The sequence below is a fragment of the Somniosus microcephalus genome, unplaced genomic scaffold (assembly GCF_052327205.1).
Source record: "Somniosus microcephalus isolate GS21.2 unplaced genomic scaffold, FLI_Smic_1.0 unresolved_chr8, whole genome shotgun sequence".
Classification (NCBI taxonomy): domain Eukaryota; kingdom Metazoa; phylum Chordata; class Chondrichthyes; order Squaliformes; family Somniosidae; genus Somniosus; species Somniosus microcephalus.
Window position 1 is genome coordinate 31314122 of NW_028225186.1, and position 7281 is coordinate 31321402.

The following is a 7281-nucleotide window of genomic DNA, read 5'->3' on the forward strand; positions in this document are numbered from 1 at the left end:
GGTTAAAATAACATTGTCAAAGAGAGAATATGAGAGTTGAATGGCGGAAATTAAAGGGACCCCAAAATCTTCTGCTGGCATGTAAACTGTATGCAGGTAGTAAGGGGCAGGGTGGGGCCTATTACCGACAAAGAAGGTGATGTATGCTTAGAGGTGCAGGGCAAGTCTATAATAATCAAGGATTATTTGTATCGATGTTTACGAAGGAGATGGATGCTGACAAAATATTGCTAGAAATGGAAAAGTAGAAGCAATGGAACGGGTGCAAATTGATAGACAGGACGTACAAGAATGTTGGCTAAGCTTAGAGCGGATAAGTCGCCTTGTCCAGATAGCTTGGGTTAATATGGGAATTGGGGGAGGAGATAGCAGAAGGCCTTGCCATAAGCTTGCAATCTTCCCTAGATGCGGGGTAGGTGCCTCAGGATTGAAAAGTGGCAAATGTGACACCATTGTTCAAGAAAGCGTGCAAGGACCATACTAGCAACTACAGGCCACTCAGTTTAACATTAGTGGTGGGTAAAGCTTTAGAAACAATAATCACGGAAAAAGTTACCGGGCACTTGGTGAGGTTTAATCTAATAAAGTAGAGCCATGCGGATTTGTAAAAGGCAGACCGTGTTTAACTAAGCTAATTGAATTTTATGATGAAGTATCAGGAGGATTGAAGAAGGGAATGTAATGATTGTTGTTTACAAGTATCACATAGAAGGCTGGTTAGCAAAATTCAGGCTTATGGAATAGGCGTGTCAGTGGCAGAATTGATAAGGAATTGGCTTAAGGTCAGAAAACAGCGAGTTGTGGTAAATGGCTACTTTTCAGACTGGAGGGTGCTGGACATTAGTGTTCCCTAAGGTTCAGTGTTGATGACACAGCTTTTTGGATATATATAAATGACCTGTGTATTGGAATACAGAGTAGAGTTTCTACATTTACCGATGAAACCAAACCTGAGAGTTTGGCAAACAGTGGGGAGGATACCAATCGACTGCTACAAGACATAGAATGTCTAACAGTATGCGCAGACAAGGGCAGATGGAATGTAATGCAGAAAAGTGTGAGGTGATGCATTATTGCAGAAGGAACAGGGAGAGGTAATATATACTTAATGGCATAGTTTTCAATAGTGAGCAGGGACAGAGGGAACTGGGCATTTATTTCCATAGTTCCTTGAAGGTGGCAGGACATTTGAGAGAGTTTGGCGGTTCTGAACGTGAGCGGGAGCCCAGCAGAGCGCGAGAGTTCGGAGCTACTAATCGTGAGCGGGAGACCAGGAGAGCACGAGAGTTCAGCGCTAATAATGGTGAGCGGGAGCCCAGGAGAGCAGGCACAACAGACGGATGAGTGTAAAGAAGACAAAAATAATCGACGTGTGACGTCACCAGAAAGCAAATAACTGATTGGTTGTTGAGTATTTATATATTTCTCGCTCTTTTTCCAGACTTGGGAGACTAAATTTAAGTGCCTCGGTGTAGATTAAAAGATATACGAGATCCAAATTTTATATCTAAATTAATGAATTATTTGAGATGGGAGACCAATCAATGTTTTGTTGTTGTTGCATGTGAGAGCTGGTGGACACCATTGAGGTCCAAGGCGACCACATCTGCAGTAAATGTTGGCTGCTCGAGGAACTTTGGCTCAGAGTTGATGAGCTGGAGTCCGAGCTTCAGAAACTGTGGCACATTAGGCAGGGAAACCTTTAACTGGACAGTAAGTTCCAGGAGGCTGTCACACCCACTAGAATCATTACTTCCAATTTGGCCCATGGTCACGGTCAGTAGGATGTGACTACAAGCGAGGTAGGTTTTGGGATCCACGAGGTAGTGATGAAGGAGCCTCAGCACTTGGCCTGGTCTAACAGGTACGAGCTACTTGCTCCCTGTTTGGACGAGGCTGGGACTGCAGGGAGGATGAGCAATCTGACTACAGCAACGTGGTACAGGGAGTCATTCAAGTGGGGGGAGTAAAAAGAAACGTTGAAATGATAGGGGATAGTATAGTTAGGGGAATAGACACTGTCTCTGCAGCCGAGAGCGTGAGTTCCAAAGGCTGAGTTGCCTGCCAGTTGCCAGGGTTAAGGATATCTCCTCTGGGCTGGAGAGAAACTTGGAGTAGGAGGGGGAGCATCCAGTTGTCATGATTCACCTAAGCACCAATGAGATCGGTAGGACAAAGAAATAAGTTCTGCCGAGAGAGTATGAGCAGCTAGGGGCTGAATTAAAAAGCAGAACCACAAAAGTAATAATCTCTGGATTATTACCTGAGCCAGGAGCGAATTTGCATACGGTAAATAAGATCAGAGAAGTGAACGAGTGGCTCAAAGACTGGTGTGGGAGAAATGGGTTTCGATTTGTGGGGCACTGGCTCCAGTACTTGGATAAGAGGGAGCTGTTCCGTTTGGACGGGCTTCACTTCAACCATACTGCGGCTAGAGTCCTGGAGAATCGAATAGGGCAGTAGAGAGGGCTTTAACCTAAATAGTCGGGTGGGGGTAGGATCCAGGGAAACGTGAATTTAGAAAGTTAATGAGAAATGAGAAAGCAATAGAGCAGAATAGAGATGGGGATAATAATAACCACAGTGTGACAGGAAGGCACAGATTGTTTAAAATTAAGAATGCAACAGAAAATGTGCCGAAACAAGGAGAAATGTGAAAAAAGACAAAGTTAATAGCTGTTTATCTGAATGCATGCAGCATTCCTAACAAGATACGATAGCAAAATACTGCGGATGCTGGAAATCCGAAATAAGAACGGAAAATGCTGGAAAAAATCAGCCAGCAGGCAAAATTCGTGGAGAGAGAAATAGAGTCAACGTTCCTGGTCGAAACCGTTCTACAGAACAAGATAGATGAGTTGACAGCAGAAATAGATACAAATGGATATGATCTGATCGCCATTACAGAGACGTGGTTGCAAGGTGATCAGGGCTGTGAACTGAATGTTCCAAGGTATTTGACAATTCGGAAGGATAGACAGAAAGGAAAGGGCGGTGGGGTGGCTTGGTTGTTAAAGGATGGAAACAATAACGTGGTGAGAAGAGATATTGGCTCAGGAGATCAAATGTAGAATCGGTTTGAGTGGAGATAAAAAAATATTAAATTGTAAACGACTCTGGTGGGCTTGGTCTACAGGCCCCCGAACAGTAGCAATACTGCTGGACAGATTATAAATCAACAAATAATGGAAGCCTGTAAAAAAAAGTACGGTAATATTCATGGTTGATTTTAAACTCCATATTGATTGGACAATTCAAATTGGCCAGGGTAGCCTAGAGGAGGAGTTCAGAGAGTGCATCAGGGATGTTTTTCTAGTACAGTATGTAATGGAACAAACCAGGGACCAGGCTATATTGGATCTCGTACTATGTAATGAGACCAAATTAATAAATGGTCTCATAGTAAAGTTTCCTCTCGGAAAGAGTGCTCATAGCGTGGTAGAATGTCATAATCAGTTGGAGGTTGAGAAAGTTGCATCCGAAACCAGTGTTATGATCTTAAACACAGGCAATTATAATGGCATAAGGGCAGAACTGGAAAAAGTGGACTGGAAAAAACAATTAAAGTGTTAGAAATTTGAAATGCATTGGCAGACATTTAAGGAGATATTTCATAACTCTCAACAAAAATATATTCCAGTGAGGAAGAAAGATTTTAAGAGATGGGAGCACCGTCCGTGTCAAACTAAGGAAGTAAAGGATGGTATCAAATTGAAAACGAAGGCATACAATGTTGCCAAGATTGGTGGGAGACTTGAGGATTGGAATTTTTTACAAACCAGCAAAGGGTGACTAAAAATATAATAAAGAGAGTGAAGATGAATTATGAGAGTAAGCTGGCAAGAAACATTAAAACAGATAGTACGAGCTTCCACAGGTATTTGAAAATGAAAAGGATCACTACAGTAAATGTTGGCCACTTAGAGCATGAGACTGGGGAATTAATAACGGCGAACGGGGAAATGGCCGAGACTCTGAAAAAAACTTCTGCATCTGTCTTCACTGTAGATGACACAAACTATTTCCCAGTAATGGAAAATCAAGGGGCCACAGGGAGTGAGGAACTAAGGACAATCGCTATCATTAAGGAAATAGTACTCGGTAAAATAATGGGACTAAAAGACCACAAGTCCCATGGACCAGAAGGCCTGCATCCCAGGGTCTTAAAAGAAGTGACTGCAGAAATAGTGGATACATTGGGTGCAATATAACAACATTCCCTGGACTCTGGAGAGGTCCCAGTGAATTGGAAAACCGCTGATGTAACACCCCTATTTAAGAATGGTGGGAGGCAGAAAACAGGAAACTATAGACCAGTTAGCCTAAATCTTTCGTTGGGAAAATGCTGGAGTCCTTCATTAAGGAAGCATTAGCAGGGCATTTAAAAAAACATACTGCAATCAAACAGAGTCAGCATGGTTTTGGGAAAGGGAAATCATGTTTAACAAATTTGCTGGAGTTCTTTGAGGATTTAACAAACAGGATAGACAAGGTTGAGCCAGTGGACGTGGTGTATTTGGATTTCCAGAAGGCATTCGATAAGGTGACGCATAAAAAAGGTTACTGCATAAGATAAGAGTGCACAGAGTTGGGGATAATATATTAGCATGGATAGAGAATTGGCTAACTAACAGAAAGCAGAGAGTCGGGATAAATGGGACATTTTCTGGTAGGCAAACGGTAACTAGTGGGGTGTCACAAGGATCGGTGCTGGGGCTCCAATTATTACAATCTACATTAATGGCTTGGATGAAGGGATCGAGTGTAATGTAGCCAAGTTTGCGGATTATAAATAGATGGGTGGGAAAGCAAGTTGTGCAGATGACTGAAAGAATCTGCAAAAGGCTATAGACAGGCTAGTTGATAGGGCAAACATTTGGCAGATGGAGTATAATGTGGTAAAGTGCGTGGTTATCCACTTTGGCAGGAAAAATAAAAAAACAAACTATTATTTAAATGGAGATAGATTACAAAATGCTACAGTTCAGAGGGGCCTGTGGTCCATGTGCATGAAAAACTAAAACTTAGCATGCAGGTACAGCACAAAATCAGAAAGATAAATGGAATGTTGGCTATTATTTCAAGGAGGTTGGAGCATAAAAGAAGGGAAGATCTGCTACAAATGTACAGGGTATTGGTGAGACTACACCTTGAGTACTGCGTACAGTTTTGGTCTCCTTATTTATAGAAGGATATACTTGCATTGGAGGCAGTTCAGAGACGATTCATTAGGTTAATTCCAGTGATGAGGTGTTTGACCTATGAGGAAATGTTGAGCAGACTGGGTCTTTACTCATTGGCATTTAAAAGAATGAGAGGTTATCTTATGGAAACATATAAGATACTGAATAGATTTAAAACGGAGATAGACAGTTTCCTAGCTGACAAGGAAATTAAGTGTTATGGGGAGCGGGCAGGGAAGTGGACGTGAGTCTAGGTTCGGGTCAGCCATGATCCTATTGAATGGCAGAGCAGGCCCGAGGGGCCGTATGGCCTACTTCTGCTCCTACTTCTTATGTTCTTATGAGGGGATCGACAGGTTAGATGAGGAGAGGATATTCCCCCTCATGGAGAAATCTAGAATTCGAAGTCACAGTCTTCGAATAAAGGGTCGTCCTTTTAGAGCTGAGATGAGGAGGAATTCTTCTCTCAGAGGTTCTTAAATCTGTGGAATGGCCTGCCCCAGAGAGCTGTGGAGGCTTGGTCACTAAACACATTTTAAGTGGAGATAGACAATTTTTTGCAAGGTAATGGAGTGATGGTTTATGGGGAGTGGGCTGTGAATTGGCTTGGAGATCAAGATCAGTCATGATGTTACTGAATGGTGGAGCAGGCTCGATGGGACAGCTGACCTATTCCTGCTCCTATTTCTTATGTACTTATATTCTTATTTCTGTTGCCAGAAGCTGAAAGGACGTTATTGCACCGAGCGAACGGCAGCCATGATAATAACGACCGTGTGTACGTTGAGCGTTTTAAGGAATGACCCTTCTTACTTTAAGTACCAACGCCACCAAACCAAACTTCTTTGTCTTGCCCGGTTGGGTGGCATGTTTCTGGCTCCAGCACATCCTAAACCCACTGGTCACCTATGTCGTGATCCTGTTCTACAATGCTCTGATGGTAAGGCACATCGTGTTAGCAAGTTGAGCTCGCATTGCTCTCAGAGACCGGAGTAAGAAGGACCAGCGAGGAGATCTGGAGATGGCCAATCGGTGGAGGGCGATCATTATGTTGTTAGCCGTATCGGGCAGTTTTATCCTGTTGCAGATGGACAAAATCGCAGTTTTCTTATTGATAGTGATCTCCAACAATCATTCATTCCCAAGTTACAGCCACGCCCTCACCATCGCCGACATCTCTGGGACTACATGAGCTCCTGGACCCACACGTCATGTTACGCACTGACACAGATGACAGTCAGAGAGGAGCTGAAGAGGGCAGTAAAATATCCCTTCATACAGAACGCTCAGTTGTTTAAGTGTTGTAGTGAATGAACTATCAACGGAGCTGATCTTACAACAACACAGGGGCTTGAAATTCTTCTGCTTTCGTTCCCAGCACCTGAAATCGCTGCCTAACTAAAAATGTGCGCTATCAGGCAGTGATTTATATCGATTATAGTTAACAGACGCAAAATTATGTGCTGGAATGGACGGGGGTGAACGTGGGCATGGCCCGGGAATGAAAGGCAGACAGAATCACATTTGTCGACCATTACAGGACGAGCCCGATATTCTGACGTAAGATCATCGACCTGAAATGTTGACTCTCTCCACGAATGCTGCCCTGGCCTGCTGGGTTTTTCCAGCGTTTTCTGTTGTTATTCCCGATATTCACTTCTGCTGAAGACAATGCCGCAGAATAAAGGGCGGAGTTTAAAACGGCCGACCGATGCGCTACCGTCTGTTTTTGCCGCCCTGCCAAAGTCCAATTTCATCAGCATCGAAGGCACGTACTGCAGGCGGGAAATGTTTTACACGACGCCCGATTTTACTCAATTGGTCGATATGAAAGTGTCTCAACATTCATTGAAGCTTGATCAGAAGCATAGAAACATTTATTAAACAATAACACTTATCAATTTACCGTCGTCTGCTTCCTTGTGCCCTTTCAGTTGCTGGCCAGAACTGAATCAGAGATCTGAATATAGCAAAAAATGTGGCGCAACAGTGGCTAACACGGGAAATTAGGGGTAGCATAAGTTACATGGAGAAGACATATAAATTGGCCAGATAAATCAGCAAACCTGAGGATTGGGAGAAGTTTATGATTCAGCAA